General features: G+C 52.0%; 1 pseudogene; it reads right to left on the bottom strand.

Moving 5' to 3' along the window:
- The window catches only part of LOC144769969 (early activation antigen CD69-like), a 107922-nt pseudogene that overhangs the window by 27634 nt on the left and 64479 nt on the right, over positions 1-15809 (bottom strand).

The following is a 15809-nucleotide window of genomic DNA, read 5'->3' as shown; positions in this document are numbered from 1 at the left end:
GGAGTAAGTCAAGTATCATTATACAAAACGTGAGGGGCTGAGAGGTGTAATTGGTCCATCCCACGCCCTCCTCAGCTGAATATGAAACCGTGAAAAGTGAAGTTTCCTTTTCTCTTTGTAACATTTTTTTAGTCGCTGATCTACACATATTATTCATTATATCTGTAGGTGTGTGTGATGAAAAGTGCTATGATCCCCTACACTGGTATGAAGAGCAATAAAACAAATGAAATACATGTGAGAGGGGATATGGAAAGATGAGGCACTGTTGGAAGGGGATAGTGAAGAACCCCAATAAAGATGGCCATAACCTGGTTCACTGCAAGGTCATTATTTAAAAACAAACACAATTGAATGTATAATGAAAAATGTGGTAGAGTACGCCATTTTTGACCAAATGTTCATGGAGGGGGAAAGAACCCCTCCCTCAGGCTAATTTTCTGTGCTAGCTATGCACTATATGGGAGCTGGTCTGTCAATTTGCCAGGGCTGCTTTGGGTTCCCAGTCCGGCCCTGGTCAGGAGGCCACTGCTGCTTTCCCCAGCCCATTGCTCCTGTCAGCGCCGCCTATGACAGAACCAACACAACTACTAACCATGAAATCCTTCAGGTGTGACAATTCAGACTATTCCAGGCCACCAAAGCTGTGGGAATGGATTGGAAGGCTGGAAATAGCCATTTTAAGGTATATTGATATAATTAACTGGTAGCAGGTGTGTGCTCGTTTCTATATTAGACAATCAGCGCCACCATGTGGGAGACTGTCATAAGCGCCAGTGCCAACAATTAAGTGCTGGTGCAGAGCGCCAGAACCTACTGGCTCAAATTAAGCACTGCTGCAGTCCCTCTCCTGCAAAACAAATATCCAGACATGGAATGGTTATGGCAAATGTTCCCATATGCACTATTTGGTAATTCTACATTTGCCTTGAAAGAACTGGTGAAATACTTTACCCAACATTCCTGCGAAGGCAGATACCAACAGAAGGCCCGTCAATGGTGCGGCGAGCAGAGCCCAGCGAGGGACGGCTTTGGTGCCGAGCAGGTAACTGCAGCATCCTGAGAAGAGAAAGAGGGACACAGATCAATGACTCACTCACAGTGTGCAGTAAAGGATGTGCATAAGGGGAGATTGAGTAATTTTTTATTTTTTTTAAACCATTTTTATTTGCATTTTTACCATAACTTAACATTACAGCCATTTCAGTAGTAAAGTCCACAGTTACCCCCCCCCCCTTCCCCTCCTCCCCACATGTCATTTCCCAAGTTAAAGCAGAAAGTTCAAAAATGAGAAAGACCACTAGGCCATCCCCCCAAGGTACAATCAAGAATCTGATGGTCATACGATCCCTCCGTGTTTCACCATGGACTTCCTGTATCGTCCCATTACAGCCCACCATCCAAGCCATGGTAGTTTCTCCATTTCCCCCAGACTTTGCGGAACTTCCTAGGGCATCCCCTCGCTTTATAGGTGACTCTCTCAGCCGCCATATATAAGTCCAGGCCCCTCCTCCATTCTTCCAGCAATGGTACCTCTACTGACCCCCAGTATTTCGCTATGTCCCTCTTGGCCACTACCAAGGCCAGCACCAGGAAGGCAATCAGGGTACGTGTCAGGTCGACTTCATTTGTCATGCCCAGTAGGGCCAGCTTCGGGTCGACTTGTATTTGACTCTCCAGGACCGCGGATACTTCCGTAAAAATGTCCGACCAGTATTCCTGAATTTTAGTGCAAGACCATACAACATGATAAAAGTCCCCCCTGGGGTCCTGACATCTTAAGCACCTTCCATTGTCTATCCTCCCCATTTTCTGGAGCCGCACCCTATCAAAGTAAGATCTATGGAGTGGAGAAGTGTGGCTCACTGGTTAGAGGAGGCAGACCTGGAAGCAGAGGTCAGCCTGGGACCAGGGTTCAATTCCCGGCTCGGCGGGGTCTTGAGTCCTAAAATGTCCATGGACTCGACAATTCTCGCTCCGGTGCCTACTCGATTCACGGGTTCACACTCTGCGACTCTGGGCAATAGCTTGCTTAATCTCCACAACGGCCCCTCGCGGCAGGATGCCTGGCTTTCACCTTGCGGATACCCTGCCGGGGTTATCTCACAGGGGAACACCAGGACGGGTTCCCATAGCAAGCGCTTAGAAACCGCTCGGTGATTTGCGCTATATAAATTCCTGTACATTTACATTTACATCTATGTAATATATTGAATTGGATGAGACGGAGTCGGGATTTAATTGCCACTTCTCTAGGGTGTGTTAGCACTAGTTCCCAGTCAATGTCTTCCATGTCACCCACATCTGATTCCCATTGTCGCCGGAGCTTGGCCAGGTCTCCTAACATGTTATTCGTGAGGGTTTTATAAGTCAGCGAGACCGCCTTCTGCTGAATGTGTTCCTGGAGGAGCCTGCCCTCTAGAGGGGCAAAGTCTGCCAGCTCTGCGGTGTTGATATTTTGTGCCCCCTGTTGGGGTTCAAGGGGGCCTGGTTCCTTCTGTCTAGTTCCCCGTTAGCGGTTTTTCTTAAAAGTGCAAAGTGCATATGCGAATTTATGGACGCTCCCTGGAGCTCGCTTTAAAAGGGGGCTGCCAACAGGAAACAGGTGCTTGGTTTCTTTATTGGTCCCTTGCCGTGTGTTTCCTGTTCCTGTGGTTCTACCTTGTTTCCCTTCCTTCAAGCTCCGTTCCAGCGGTCTTTACTAGTGCTTTTTCCCCTGCTCCCTTGTTTTCCTATTCTCTTGGGCATTTCAGAACCCTTTATTGGGGACCTGTTTTTGATCTTCGGTGACGTTCTGGGATTCGCGGCTGCATTTCCTTTGAGTTTTAACGTCCCCTTATTATCCCTTTTTTGTATCCAAACCATCTTGTTATACGCTGTGTTTGGGTGGTTTCACGAAGGAGCTGAATAACGGCCGTTTTTGTGCTACCTTCGTGTTCTTTTTTAGATTCCAGGTTTTTTTTGGGTGTCTTTCGTATTCCCTTTGATACCATTTTTCCCCTGTCCTTTTTTTTGTCCTAAGAATTGTGAATTCCACCCCCTTTGTCATTCTCGGTGTTTCCCGAGGGGGCGTGGTTGGTCTGGGGATACGCAAGATACAACCAATACGATTGCAGTGGAAGAATTCCTGTTTCGTATCAAGCCACTCCCGTTTGTTATCTGGGGTAAGCAGGGAGGTCGGTGGTTCGTGTGTATACTTGGCACTGGTAATAGTAGTAGGGGTGTGTTTAATCTTGTCTCCTTCTTTCATTTTAGCGTTCTCGTCTGTGTCAAGCTGTCAGCTGCCTAGAAGCCGTAGGAGACGAGTTGTGTTCCCCAAGACCTTGGGTTCCCTTGTTTTGTTACCCACCTTCTCCCGGTGTCGTGTTCTCCACCATCCGTTTTGATTGCGGGTGTTGGGGGTCACGGTGAGGGTAGAGGATTGGGACGTTCTTCACTCCTGCGGTGTTGGGCCGGTCGGCATCGGAACACCCCCCAGGCATGCTTCAGTCGGGTGTATTTGTACCTCTGTGTGGGGTGTAATCCGAATTCTGCTGTCAGTGCCGCAAACGACTTCAGTTGTCCTTTGGCGATTACGTCTCCTAGAGTAGAGATCCCTATGTCATCCCACCGTCCATAACCCGTCAGTTTGTGGAGTTCCATCAGCCACTTGCATTGCCAGATTGGCGTCTGTCTCGAGGGTTTCCTATCCCATCTCGTGCGTTTCGTCGCTGCGTCCCAGGCATTTAAAGTAACTTCGGTGGCCGGTAGGAGATGTCTCCGGCAAGACCCCCGTATAGGTTAAGAAAGTGTGTGTCTGGATGCTAGCTTGTGGCGTTCTAGCGCATAGGTGGGATGGTCAGCCTGTGCATGCAACCAGTCGTTGATCGGGGCCAGGTGTTCCGCCCAGTAATATGCCTCCAAGTTCGGGAGCGAGATCCCCCCCCTGTATTGGTGCCTCTGCAGTGTGGTCAATGCTACTCTAGGGTGTTTGCCCAGCCATATGAAGGCCCGCAAGTCTGCATGTATCTTGGATAAGACTTTTGGGGGGAGGGGATAATACTCATTTTGTAGGGCGTACACGTACTTGGGGAGCACAATCATCTTGTACATCGCCGCGTGGCCTAGAAGTGTGAGTGGGAGTTGTCTCCAGCGGTCCATATCTGCGATGGAATTCACCATGATGCGTTCTATGTTTCGCTTATACGCGATGTTTCTATCTAGGGTGAGATATACCCCAAGGTATTGAAAGCCCTCCGTTGTTGTCAATAGCGTCCTTGGAAGGTCCGACCATGATTTCCGCCCTGCGGGATTGTATAGGACCGATTTGTGCCAATTTATTCGGTATCCGGCATAACCGCCGTATTGTTCCAATTCACGGAACAGTTCTGGGATCGAAGTCTCCAGGTACGTGACATACAGAAGTACGTCATCCGCATAAAGCGAAATCTTCTCCTCACTCGTGTCATCTGCACTCAATCTAAATCCCCTAATGCCTGCATTTTGGCGAATCCTAGTCGCCAGGATCTCTATAGTCAGGGCAAACAAAAGGGGGGAGAGGGGGCATCCCTGCCTGGTCCCCCGTCGCACCCGGAACTCACGAGATAAGGTACCGTTCACCCTCACTCTGGCCCTCAGCTCGGTGTATAGCAGTCATACCCACTTCTGGAACTTCGGCCCAAAATCGAACTTTTGTAGGACGCCCTCAAGGAACGGCCAATGAACTGCGTCGAAGACTTTTTCGGCATCAAGGGATAGGAACCAGTGTGGATCTCCCCTGTCCCGAACCTCCTGCAACCAGTTGTGGGTGCGCCGGAGGTTCATTCTGGTGGCCCTGTCCGGTATGAATCCCGTCTGATCAAGGTGTATCAGCTGCGGTATCACCAAACGCAGTCGCATTGCCAGGATAGTGGCTAGCAGTTTCGTTTCCGTGTTTAGCAACGAAATGGGGCGATAGGACGCACAGTCCTCTTTAGGTTTACCTTCCTTATGTATTGGGATAATGGTCGCCAGGGCTAGGTCTGGGGGAAGTCTCCCTTCCTGCAGGGCACCTTCATAGAGGCCTTTCAGATGTTTCGCCAGGAGGTCAGCCGTGCGCTTAAAGAATTCCGCTGGGAAGCCATTGGGTCCCGGTGTTTTCCCCGATCGCAGTTTGGCCAGGGCCTCAGAGATGTCGTCTAGGGTAATATCAGAGTCCATAGCTTTGGCGTCCTCAGCCGACAGAGTCGGGAGTTCGGTTTGGTCCATATAATGCATGGCCTCCTCCTGTGTCCCTAAATTCCTGGCCTCGTAAAAACGTTCATAGTGATCTGCGAACGCCTCCGCTATGTGTGTATCCGATCGGTGGACCGCTCCCTGGGGATCAGTAATCTGCTCTACCCACCTATCAGCACGCTCTTTTTTGCTTAGCCACGCAAGAAGTTTCCCTGATTTATCCCCTACATCATAGAGGCGATGTAGGGTGGCTAGGGCTTGGGTTTTCGCCTCTCCGGTCACCAGTTCCTTATATTGTGATTGTCTATCCGTAAGTCTTCTGAGCGCCACCAAATCTCTCGAGGCCTGGTATTCCCTTTCTAAGACTAATATGTCCCGTTCTATCTGCTCTGCCTCTGAGTGGAGCTTTCTTCGTTCCTCCGCGAGTCTGGTTTTCGCCCTGTCTCTCATAACTGTCTGTAGCGCCTCCCAGAATATTACTGTCGAAGTCACCGAGCCCTCGTTGTCGGCGATATACACTTTTATATCCGCTCTCAGACCCCGTAGGACATTCGGGTTCTGTAGATCCCATGCCGTCAATCGCAGCTGCCGCGTGTCGCCTTGGCGTTTCACTACCTGGTTAATCAACAGTGGTGAGTGATCCGATGCGCCTCTAGTCTTATATTCTGCTACGTCCTGAACTGCCAGGTATTGTCGGGACATAAAAACATAGTCCAGTCTCGAGAAGACCTTATGGACGCCCGAGAAGTACGAGTAAGTCCGTGACTCCGGGTGTAGCCACCTCCAGACGTCAGTAAGACCCAGGCTAACCGATCATTGGGACAAGGGGGTCTGGTTCCTTATTTTCTGTGACGTGCCTGTTCTGTCTTGCGCGACATCCATAACATCGTTAAAGTCCCCCCCTACAATCTGTATAGTGTCAGCCGTTTCAAGTAGTATATCTGCCACCTTTTTTAGTGCGAGTGCTTGGAGTTTCGGGGGAACATAGACCGAAATTATGGTGAAGGGATGCCTGTTCCACGTTCCCTTGATACCTACGTAAGTTCCCTGGGGATCTGTCCATGTCTGAGTTATAGTGAATGGGGTAGTCTTCTTTAGAATTATGGCAACCCCTCTAGAGTCCGTCGTGTATCCCGCATGCGCCAGAAGCTTAAATCGGCCTCTGGCTAGGAAGGCGCAACTAGTACCTTTAAGATGGGTTTCCTGTAACAGAGTGACGTCCGGGCCTATTCTTTTTAGGTAGGAGTTGACCAGTCCTCTCATAACCTTACTACCCAGGCCATTGACGTTCCAGGACAGGATACGAAGCCCTCCTCCTCCCTCCCCGTGCGTCTCAGCGTCACCCGGCATGATCTAGGTCTTGTGTAGTTAGGTAGGCAGTCCCCAGGCCTGGGGCGGCCCTTGAACATAGATTGTTTACTGCTGAATTCTTGGGCCTTTCTAGTGATGTGAGTATGGTGTCCTGTGTGAAGGTGTGGCATGAAGTACCGAAATACAGGACTGCATTTAACCAATGTACCCCCCCTCCCTCCCAACCAAAAAACTGTTTCAACATTCCCTTCTCCTCCCCCCCCCTCCCCAGCTCTCCCTCCCCCGTCCATCCCATCTGCGCAGCCATTGACCAACAGGACTTTCAGGTGGTAGAGGTCTGTCGCCCGCCCACTGGATCCCAGACTAAACTATTTCCAGGGTTCAAACGTGAGCCCCTATAGGGTTAATCCTTTTTCGTGGGTGCCTTGTATGTTAAGTCTCGCCTCACCGGAGTCAAGCAAGACAGCAGATCCACCATCAATAACCCCATTAACAGTGTTTTGAGTCAATAGTAAAAAGAAAAGTGTTTGTAACTTGCGCGTCTCCAGCAGCGGCATGCTGCTGTTACGGATGGGAGTTCCAATCTTCCTCAGGAGTGGGAGTCTTGTGTTTCAGTGTCGCAGTCGTCGGTTCCGCTGATGGCCCCCTGCTCCATTTCACGGATCACCTCAACCAGGGGGTGTGTAGAGCGATCCACCGAGTCTTCCACATCCGACATCTGTTCGTTTTCCAGTCCTCCCACCCCGATGCTATGTGGGTGGGCTAGTGAGCCGAATCTGGATCCCTGGACCAAGAGATCAGTCGTGGGCGCATCTTGACCTCCTCCCCCTCGGCCTGCCACAGGAAGGTCCGGATAGGGCGATGGGTGCGAGCCTCGTCGCATTCTAGGGATTTGGGACCATTGGGTCTTAGATGAGTTCCTCCGGAAGTTCGTTGCCGCCATTTTGGTTCGGATTCTACAGCCTTCCTCCTCGGCCTCTCGAAGTAGGGGTCTCTCTTCCAGCCACTGCCAGGCCTCCTCTGGTCGATTAAAGAAGTGAGACTTGCCTTTGAACATCACTTTCAGTTTCGCCGGGAAGAGCAGCATGTATGAGATATGCAAGTCTCGAAGTTTCGCTTTGACCGAGTCGTATGATCGTCTCTGTTTTTGGACATCCTGGCTATAGTCAGGGAAAATAATGATGGTCGCGTTCTCCATTTTAAGTTCTCCTTTCCCTCTAGCTTCCCGGAGGATAAGATCCCTGTCGGCATAGTTCAGGAAGCGTGCAATTATTGGCCGCGGTCGCGCTCCCTCCGGCGGTTTCGCCAGCAGCGCCCTATGCGCTCTTTCAATAATGAAGCAATTTGAGAACTGGGCCTGCGGGAATGTTGTTCGTAGCCAGTCCTGCAGGAATGTCGCCATATCAGTCTCTTCAATGCCCTCCCTAAAGCCTACGAAGCGGAGGTTGTTGCGCCTCGCCCTGTTTTCGGCATCGTCCACCCTCCAGAGCAGTTGTTTGTGGGATGCCTGTAGCTCCGCCATTTCCTTACGGAGGGTGGAAACAGAGTCTTCCGTTTCACCAATTCTGGACTCCGCCGTCGTCACTCTCTCAGTGAGGTTCCGGAAGTCCTGGCGCAGTAGAAGGACCTCAGACCCCACCTCGCCTATTTTTGTTTCGAGTGCTGCTATAGAGTCCTTTATATCCGTCCTGGAGGCCTGGATCGCCTCCAGAAGCATGGCGGTGCCCGTGTGTGTTCCCGGCATTCCCTGAGTCACCTCTCTTTGGGCCCTCGTCGTGGTGTAGCTCTCGATAGTTTCTTGTCGAGCCGGCTTCGCAGACGGGTCCCTCTTCCCCATTTTGGTGCTCAGTTATGGCCAAAGTCTCTTAGAGATGTTCGACCCACCGGGGGGGGGGAAGGCGAGGGGTCCTCCCGTCCACTCCCAGCCCCCCAGTCCCGCTGGCGACAAGCGGGCCACGCAGCCGGGACAGGCACCCCCTCCGTAGTCTGTCACTGGTCTCCGTCTCCCTCTCGGCATGGCCGTTCCCTCAGTTCGTAGTTCCCCTGCAGGATGGGCCGCCTCTGCTCCTGTTGATGGCGAGGGGATACCCCCGGTGGACTGAGCAGAGTGGGTTCAGGGGAGCACGACCCTCTTCAACTGTGGCGTGTGTCCAGGTGAGCCAGGAGGGGTACTGCGTTCTCGGTAGTGTGCAGGTCTCCACTCTGGGCCTCTTCTGCGCGGCGCGGTGCGCCTCCTCCCCGGGCCTCCCCCGAGTGGGCTGTGTATCAGGCCCGAGCCTGTCTCGGCAGTTATCTGGAGCTCCACAGATGACGGGCCCCCCTCCTCGCACTACCCGGGCCTCCCGTATGAACGTGTGTCCCCCTGTAAATCTTGACCGTCAGTTCCCCTCAGCTGGCTTCTGCTTCTTGCGGGGGGGGAGGGAGGGAGCGGCGGAGCGGGAGGCGCCCCCCCACCAGGTGTCACCTCTCGGCCGATTCTCTCGGTGCAACCGATCTTCGCCGCTTCGCGCCTTCTGGAGGTGGGGTGTAACTGTAGGCAGGCCAGGGACTCAGGCCCATAGAGGATCTCCCTCGGCCGCCTCTCGAGACGGTCCACTGATAAGTTTCCCCAAGGTCCGGGAGCGTTGCACCCTCCGCCGCATCGGCACCTCCCGCCGCTCATTCACGGCTGCTTCCAGTTCCTCTCCCGGTATCTGGCCCGCCGGGCGCCCCCTCCAGCCGCAGCGATCGCCGCTCCCCACCGCGCTCTGGGCAGGCACTCACCGGCGGCAGTGTTGTGATGCGGACATCCGCCTCTCCCCCGATCGGGCTCGCTTCCCCTCCGGTCCCGATGTCTGGGGAGCCCCACAGCAAGGGTCTCCAATGCCGGGGCGGAGTCAGAGCCGGACCGTCGGAGTCCGCCCGGCCGCCATCTTGCTGGAACGGCCTCGCTCCGGAGCTTTTCTCTTTCTAGCCGGCTCCCGGGCCCAATCCGGCAGGTATGCTCGAGGCGGCGGCAGCAGAGGTATCGGGGCTAGCTCCGACCACAGTTTTGGGCAGTTTCAGGAAGATTTGGAAGGATGTAAACGTCGGATTAGTTCAGCATACCGGGAGCCGAGCCGAGGCACGTCCTACTCCGCCATGCTGCAGGCCACGCCCGGGAGATTGAGTAATTTATAGCACAGCAGCCAACGTTGCAGAGCGCTAGGAGAAAAGTGCAGGACAGCGTCACATCTACTAAGATATGGTGCTGCGCGCTCTTCCCTAACGCTCCTTAAGGCTGCAGAGCGCCAAGCACACACCTTTGCACCATAGTGAAAGGGTGTATGCATGATATCTAGCATAGGTTTTGCCCTAGAAGGCTACACTTACAGTACTATGTTTAGACTAATGTTAAAACTCTCACCACATTGTATGTGTGCAATGTCTGAAAACTTTGAAGAAAAACATTTCTTGCAGCTAGAAGCGCCGGCTTCAAGGAGGGGTCATGTTCTGAGACGAAAGCTGCCCTGACTATCTTAGAAGATTGGGCTTTGCACAAAAATCTCTGGGTATTTGCGGGGACTCACACAGATCATACCCACGTAGCGCTCCCTCGACGCAAAGCAGAACAAAGCTCTATTTGTGCTGAGAAAAGGACTCACCTTAGCAGCCGCAGTGAGACCCTCGGCCCATTACCAAGTGTTGTACTGGAGCGTCAGCAGAAGAAAGCACGGAAAGCCTTGTTAGCTGTGCACATGCATGTAATAAACTTCCTGAGCCCAAGGTTCCGCCTTCCTCCCCACGCCCCTTAACGTGATCCAGTGTAGGAGGGGTCACAGTGAACCCATAATCCAGTGTGCTTCTGGCACTGGAGGTTCCTGATAGCCATCAGCCCCCCTGAAATGTGTAGCTAGAAAAATATTTATCGTCTTAATCCCAGACGTCGATAGAACCGCCTGGCTTTCCTGGTTGTGCTTTGTTTTTGGAGTCCTGTGGAGCCTTATTGTAAATTAGTGTAGAGTTGCGCTCTAGTCTCTGTACGTTGCGTAATCACGCAACGCACAAGGACGCCTAGTCCCGAGCGTTCGCGCATGTGCAGATGGACCGCGAGCTCCGTAGGAAGAAGACGCTCGGCGCTCTCCCGCGCACAGCTTAATTAAATAAAGATATCTTGCCCATAAGTTGCTGGTCAGTCTCCTCATTGCCCTAGGGCAATATACAACATAACAGTGGCGATGCGGAGCAGCACAGACCAAGGGACACAACCCCTCACAGGCCCAACCGAAGGGGGAATAACACTAACAGAAGAGCTAGAAAGTCGCAGGGAGAGCGTGGCAGAAGCGCCAAGAAGCAAGGAGCACCCACCACGTGCACCGGGACCGGACGCTGCGGCAGCCAGGCGGAGAAGCGCAGAAGGAGGTTGACATCACTCCACGGAGTGGGCTCGGTATGCTCAGACGTGAGTCCCAGGCTCTCCACACTACTGGAGTCAAGCTATCCAGGCTGATGAAGGCTGATAGCCAGAAACCGGTCCTTGGATGCTTGATTCCGGTCTGGGAAAGACATGGCTTGGTAGTTCGGACTGGACTGTTCCCATGAGGCACAGGGTCAGAGCTGATTTGCATATAGCCAGTGTCTAACCCAGGGTGGTGTGGAGTGCAAAATAAACGATGGATTTAGGCCCATATCCTTGTACTGGGGTGAATGTATGACATTGTTCTACATTCTGTCCATCAACTGCGTTTTTTGCAATTTTCACCCCGAGTGGGCTGGGTATGCTCAGACGTGAGTCCCAGGCTCTCCACACCACTGGAGTCAAGCTATCCAGGCTGATGAAGGCTGATAGCCAGAAACCGGTCCTTGGATGCTTGATTCCGGTCTGGGAAAGACATGGCTTGGTAGTTCGGACTGGACTGTTCCCATGAGGCACGGGGTCAGAGCTGATTTGCATATAGCCAGTGTCTAACCCAGGGTGGTGTGGAGTGCAAAAAAACGATGGCTTTAGGCCCAGATCCTTGTACTGGGGTGAATGTATGACATTGTTCTACATTCTGTCCATCAACTGTGTTTTTTGCTAGTACAGGAGAGAGCAGACGGAACAGTGGAGACCCTCAGTTTTGCATCCAGAGCTTTATCCCCCACAGAACAGATATTTAGCGTTATTGAGAAAGAAATGCTGACGGCGGTATGGGCCATGGGGAAGTTTAGGCAGTTCCTGTGGGGCACGAGATTTCGACTGCAGACAGACCACAAGCCCCTTGTCAAAGTGCTCACCTCGAGTGGACATGCGACAGCCACGCCACGCATAGCCAAAATGACATTGAAACTACTGGAGTACTGGTATGATGTGGAATAAAACCCCGGGACACGGAACAAGGTGGCTGATTACCTAAGCAGAGCCTCAGCCATGGAAGAAGCTCCCAGCCCCGCAACAGAGAATGAAGAGATGATAGCTGTGATGGAAGACTCAAAGGGTGATCAGCAAGCAGGAATGGGCTCAAGCGTTGATGGAGACGCAGAAATTGGTGAAATCAAGGAGTACGTAATCAACGGTTGGCCCGAAAAGAAATGGTTAAAGGAAGGGCTACAGAAGTTTTATGAAGTCCGCGAGAAGCTGTCGGTGAGTGACTCGGGAATCTTCCTGTACCGAGGAGACAAGGTGGTGCCTCCTACGAGATTGAAACAGCACTTGTTGGCCCAGCTACATGAGGGACACCTCGGCATAGTGAAAACAAAAATGAGAGTGAAGCAAATGTACAGGTGGCCCGGACTGGACATACAAGTAGAAAGGCACGTGAGAGACTGCGACCAGTGCCAAGGAGCTGACAAAATCCTGAAACCCCTAAGGCCAGCTCTAGGCAAATTCAACCAGCCTTGCAATCCGTGGGAGGATGTCTCGGTCGACATTTTAGGACCAGTTTTGGACAACCAAGGAATGCCGAAATATGTGTGTGTCTTGGTAGACAAGTATTCCAAGTGGCCGGAAGTTCACATACAAGAAGAAATGGACGCTGAAACAGTGATAACGTTTCTCACCTCGGTCTTCCTGAGAGAAGGGATCCCGAGAACGATCTTGAGCGACAATGGCCCACAATTAACCTCCGAGAAGTGGAACAAGTATATGGAAAGGAATGGGATCAAATCCAAGCACACCTCCATATACCACCCTTCGAGCAACGGACAGGTAGAAAGGTTCAACCGAGTCATCATGGGATCCATCCAAGCGGCCATTATGAAGGGCAAGGACTGGGAAAAGGAGATCATGAGCATGATCTGGGCATATCGGATCACTCCCACATCGACAGGGTACAGCCCATTCCAGATCCTGAGAGGCAGACACCCCTTCACCAAAGACAATGTGGCTTAGAGGGAAAAGACCATCACCAGCAAATGGTCTCCCGCAGTAGTTCAACACAACCTGGAAAAGGCTCAGAAAGTATATACCGAACATTACAATAGGAGAAGAAATGTGAAAGAAGCAGCCCTTGAAAGAGAGGAGTGGGTGAGAGTCAAACCGGCGGTGCTGAGAAGGAAAGGAGAGAGCAAGTATAGCCCGCCTCTGCAAGTGGAAGAAGTATATGACAGAGCGGCGTTATTCAGCGACGGGAATGTGTGGTCCCAAGACCGCATGGCAAAAATTAACAAGATCCTACAGTGACCTGAGGAAGAAGGAAGAGCCCCACAAGATCAAGGAGCAGAGGGAAGTGAAGGAGTCACTGCAACCAGTGAAGAAAGCCGAAGTGAAGAGGGAACTTGTGAGGAAGGGAAAGATCAAGAGATGCCCGTGGTAGAAGAAATGCAGAGAGAAAAGATGGCGACTCCGAAAAGAGCAGAGCAGAGTCCTCGGGGAGACAGTAGGGTGAGCCCTGCTGAGAACTGCACTTGAGAAGTCTCAACACGGTAAGACGCACACACGCGGGTAGAGTGGTGATCAGACCCAATCACTTCAGAGACTTTGAACTGGGGGAATGTTAAACCCCGTGGACTCAGAGGACTCGGAGAACTCTTTGGAATATGTATAAAAAAGGGGAGATATGTAGAGTTGCGCTCTAGTCTTGGTACGTTGCGTAATCACGCAACGCACAAGGACGCCTAGTCCCGAGCGTTCACGCATGCGCAGAGGGACCGCAAGCTCCGTAGGGAGAAGACGCTCGGCGCTCTCCCGCGCACAGCTTAATTAAATAAAGATATCTTGCCTATAAGTTGCTGGTCAGTCTCCTCATTGCCCTAGGGCAATATACAACATAACAATTAGGATTGATTATTTCTGGCTGTGACTGTACGTTGAATGTAATGTGTGAGAGGTCACATTGCATCAGGGTTTCCAAACCTACTCCCACCTACGGAAGTAAGCCTGGAGTCCTCGCCTCAGGCTACTGATGGTGAGTACAAAGGTAGCACTTCTTTGACAATAGCAAAACAATGGTACTCACAGTCATAACCATGGCATACCAGCTGTATAACACAGCCGGAACCAGAGGTGCAGGCCAGACACTGCTGACTGCCACAGGGCCCACGGAAAAGGCCTCACAACATGTCTACGTGTTGGCCTGTGGCAGTATATGTGGATGCCTGTAGGTCTGTGTGCATGGGGGTCTCTAGGTCTGTAAGCCTGTAGGTCTGTGTGCATGAGGGCCTGTAGGTCTCTATATGTGGATGCTTGTAGGTCTGTGTACATTGGGCCTGTAGGTCTGCATGTGTGGAAGCCTGTAGATCCAAGTCCATGCGGACCTGTCGGTCTGTATGCCCGTAGGTCTGTGTGCATGCAGATCTGTAAGACAGTGTGTGTGGATGCCTGAAGGTCTGTGTGCATGAGGGCCTGTAGGTCTGTATACCTGTAGGTCTGTGTGCATGCGGATCCGTGGGACAGAGTGTGTGGATGCCTGAAGGTCTGTGTGCATGAGGGCCTGTAGGTCTGTATGCCTGTAGGTTCGTGTGCATGGGGGCCTGTAGGTCTGTATGCCTGTAGGTTCGTGAGCATGGGGGACTGTAGGTCTGTATGCCTGTAGGTTTGTGTGCATGGGGGCCTGTAAGTCTGTATGCCTGAAGGTTCGTGTGCATGGGGGCCTGTAGGTCTGTATGCCTGAAGGTTCGTGTGCATGGGGGCCTGTAGGTCTGTATGTGTTGGTGATGGAGCAAGGATTCAAGAAAATTAAACTTGCTCCGAAAAATCCCTCATTAATAGTACTAATCGTTAGAAAAGAAAACGAAATGAATATGTGCACATTTACATATGCGAATAAAGTTTTACGCATGCTTAAATAACAAAGAATTAAATGCAACTCGACTAAAACCTGCTTTAAACTGGAAAACGCTTTTGCGCATGTGCGAACTAGGATTACGTAAATTGTAACGTGTCAAACTCGTGTTGAGAGGGAAAACTCTCCCGCATGCGCAAGTACTATTAACATGAAGTCTTGCGGCACTGCATGCTCGGCATAGGCTTCTTTGATTTTTAAAAGAGCTATTGCTGCTAATGTTTTTGTCTAAAGAAAGAGATAACATGGGATAGAGTAGAAGTGGGTGGTGAACAGTGAGAATCATGTATTTGAGAAATAAACATCTGTATGGTGGCCATAGGTATGTTGTATGTGAGGATGCCTGTAGTTCTGTGTGCATGGGGGCCTGCAGGTCTGTGAACGTGGAGGTCCTGCAGGTCTGTGCGCGTGGGGACCCGCAGGTCTGTGTGCGTGGGGGCCTGCAGGTCTGTATGTGTTGGTGCCTGTGTGCGTGGGGGTCTGTAGGTGTATATGTGTGGATGTCTGTAGGTCTGAGTGTATGGCGGCCGTAGGCTTGTATGTGAGGATGCCTGAAGATCTGTGTGCGTGGGGGCCTGTAGGTGTAGATGTGTGGATGTCTGTAGGTCTGAGTGTATGGTGGCCATAGGTTTGTTGTATGTGAGGATGCCTGTAGGTCTGTGTGCGTGGGGGCCTGCAGGTCTGTGCACGTGGAGGTCCTGCAGGTCTGTGTGCGTGGGGGCCTGCAGGGCTGTGTGTGTGGGGGCCTGCAGGTCCGTATGTGTTGGTGCCTGTGTGCGTGGGGGTCTGTAGGTGTATATGTGTGGATGTCTGTAGGTCTGAGTGTATGGCGGCCGTAGGCTTGTATGTGAGGATGCCTGAATATCTGTGTGCGTGGGGGCCTGTAGGTCTTTATGTGTGGATGTCTGTAGGTCTGAGTGTATGGTGGCCATAGGTTTGTTATATGTGAGGATGCCTGTAGGTCTGTGTGCGTGGGGGGCCTGCAGGTCTGTGCGTGTGGGGGGCCTGCAGGTCTGTGCATTTGGAGGTCCTGCAGGTCTGTGCGCGTGGGGGCCTGCAGGTCTGTATGTGTTGGTGCCTGTGTGC

This window comes from Lissotriton helveticus, chromosome 7 (genome assembly GCF_964261635.1).
Source record: "Lissotriton helveticus chromosome 7, aLisHel1.1, whole genome shotgun sequence".
Classification (NCBI taxonomy): Eukaryota; Metazoa; Chordata; class Amphibia; order Caudata; family Salamandridae; genus Lissotriton; species Lissotriton helveticus.
This window is presented reverse-complemented; position numbering and strand designations above follow the sequence as displayed.